This window comes from Galeopterus variegatus, unplaced genomic scaffold (assembly GCF_000696425.1).
Source record: "Galeopterus variegatus unplaced genomic scaffold, G_variegatus-3.0.2 Scaffold1074, whole genome shotgun sequence".
NCBI classification, from domain to species: domain Eukaryota; kingdom Metazoa; phylum Chordata; class Mammalia; order Dermoptera; family Cynocephalidae; genus Galeopterus; species Galeopterus variegatus.
In genome coordinates, this window is record NW_007727185.1 from 446,185 (window position 1) to 449,412 (window position 3,228).

Here is a 3,228-nt window from a genome sequence, read left to right on the forward strand (position 1 = left end):
GTGATAGAATGTGGCTATTATTTTAGTCTGCCCACAATACAAGATCATATCCCTTCTTCTGATACCACCCCCACCACCCTCGGGGAGTAAGTCCAGTCATGGGGCTGTGGTGTGCTGGCAGTAGTGACACCCCCAGCTACCCCTCAGGAATTAACACATAACCTAAGCTACAACTACTCTACTTCCTCCTGGACAGAGCAATTGGCTCAAGGGGTAGGCATGTGACCCAAGCCTGGCCAATTGGAGACCACTCCCAGAATTTTCTAAAAAGGAAGTGGAGGGCTAGCTGTAAGGATGTCATCTGAGGCTCTTTATTCAACTCACTATTGCCACATAACAAATTACGTCAAAGTGCAGTGTCATTGAATGGCCTTTGTATCACGCTCACAGATTCTGTGGGTCAGGAATCCTGACAGAGCACAGGGGGAGAGCTTGTCTCTGCCCCCCAATATCTGGGGCCTCGACGGGGAGGAGTTGGAGGCTAGGAGTGATTACATGACTGGGGGCTAGAATCATCTGGAGGCAACTTCACTCACATGTGGTGGCTGCTGCTGGCTGTTAGCTGGGACCTCAGTTGGAGCTCTGAGCCAGAACACTTTCATGTGGCATCTCCATGTGGCCTGGGATTCCTCACAGCATGGCAGCCTCAGACTTGTCAGCCATTCCAGCAAATGAAGCAGAAGCTGTATTGTCCTTTATGACCTGGACTTGGAAGTCACACTGTATCACGTCTGCTGTAGTCACAGGCCTGCCCAGATTCAAGGGCAGGGAACATAGACCCCACCTCTGGATGGGAGGGGTGTCAAAGTCACATTGTAAGATGTGAATCTAGGATGGGAGATCTCTTGCTGCCACCTTTGGAAAATATAATCTGCCATTCTCTTGCTAGCCATGTTCTCTGCAGGAACAAGGCCAACTGCCTCAGTGAGAGGGTATGGAGAGAGGATCTGGCAGCTATGTGGTCCCCTGTACCTGAGCCCTAGTTCCTGGAATCACTCCTGAGACATTAGAAGCTACCCCAGAAAATTCCCAGCCGTCTGACCAGAAAGATTTCCTTTTTACTTAAACAAGTTTAAGTGGGTTTCTAGCATTTGCAATCATGAGTTCTGCTCATTAAATAATTACTGATTTTGAAACTAAGAGGTTTCATTCAACAAATATACAAATATGTACTTAAGGTAACGTGCTAAGTACTGTGGGGGGGACAGCATAATGAGTAAGACATAGCCCTGACCCACAGGGGGTTTGCAGGCTGTACAGTCGGCCCTCTGTATCCATGGGTTCCAAATCCAAGGATTCAATCAACCGCAGATCAAAAATATTCACACATGCTGAAAAATACAACAATAAAAAATAATACAAAAAGAAAACAATACAGTATAGAAACCATTTACCTAGCATTTACATTGTGTTGGGTATTATAGGTAATATAGAGATGATTTAAAATATGCAGGAGGATGTGAGTAGGTTTACATGAAAATACTACACCATTTTACATCAGGAACTTGAGCATATGCAGATTTTGGTATCTGCTTTAGAGGGTCCTGGAACCAATCCCCTGGAGATACTGAAAGAGGACTGTATTAGTTTGCTGGGGCTGCCATAAGAAAATACCACAGACTGGGGGGCTTAAACAACAGATGTTTATCTTCTCACAACTCTGGAGGCTGCAAGTCCAAGATCAAGGTGTTGGCAGCGTTGGTTCCTTCTGAGGCCTCTCCCCTCAGCTTGCCGATGGCTGCCTTCTCACTGTGTCCTCACATGGTCTTTCCTCTGTGCACACACTCCTGCAGTGTCTCTCGTGTGTCCAAATTCCTCCTCCTATAAGGACACCAGTCATATTGGATTAGGGCCCACCCTAACAGCCTCATTTCAACTTAATAGCCTCTTTATAGGCCCTACCTTCAAATACAGTCATTCTAGGTTAAAGTTTCAACATATGACGTTCAGGGGGACACAATTCAGCCTATAACATAGGCTAGTAGGGATGATGATTGTAGGAAACTGGAGTATTGCTCAGCAAATATTCACTCCCCTCTGCGTCCCTCTTGGTGTGGTGTGCTTCGCGGCCTCGCTGACTTTGGGCATGACTGTGTGACTTGCTTTAGCTGATGGAATGCGAGCAGTTGTGTTGTTACCAGCAAAGGCTTTACATGTGCTTGTACCATTTGGCCTGCCTTTTGTTCTCCAGTGATCTGCCCTAGGAAGAGAATGACCCAAAAAGCCACTGGTCCAATGTGAAGGAGGAGACACGTGGACCAGACCCAGACCCAAGCCGCAGAGGGCAGCCAAACTCAGTAGAGATCAACAGAACCCCAGTAACCCATACACCCAGGAGCAGGGAATCCAAGTTTTCAGTCCCTGAATTTTGGTGTATTTAAAATTTTTGTTACACAGCATTATCACAGCAATAGCTGACTAATTTGATAAGTAATAAAGTGACTATACCATGTAGATGAAAAGCTTTTTCTCTGTGCTGAATTGCATTTTACCAAAGATGTTGTATAGATATAATTCCCTTTTCTCTAACGGTTAAACAGACAAGCCATAAATTATCTTGATTATCTAATGTTCTTCAGAGGGAGGGGGAGTTTTTCCCAAACACACTGTGCATGTTTTTACTCTCAAGAGGATTATTATTATTTCTTGAGCATCAGCAATGTGTTAAGTGCCGACCTGAGATCCCAGGAAGTGCAGTTCCTGCCAGAAACCTCAATACTAGAGTCACCTAAGGAACCTCAGGCACATGAGGTCATGAGCTAAGAATTTCTTAAATATGTGAAAGGGTTGTGAGTAATTATGTAATTATGCTGGTGATCAGAAGCCCCGATTTACATATCATCAATCTCAGGGATGGGTCCCTACATATTTCCAAACTGAAATTTCTCAAAACTTGTGTGGCCCTGGTCTGTCCAGTTTTTCATTTCTAATCCTATGAATCTGCTCCCAAAGTTGGAGGCACGCCTTACACCCAACAGGGTTCAAACACTGGTAGCGTCATTTAGCCATTCTTATTTTTCTGATAACCTGCTAGAATCCAAGATTTATAATCAACCACAAGGTATTTTGAACATTAGTTGAAATTACACTTTATATGGTCTCCAGATCATCTGTTTTATTTCATTGGGGCTCACCCGTTTCCATTGCATCTATAAGCAAAGGTCACGACCTCTTTTGAAAAGGGCTCAACGGAAGAGAAAATAGCAAGTCTACGTGTTGAAGTAAAAG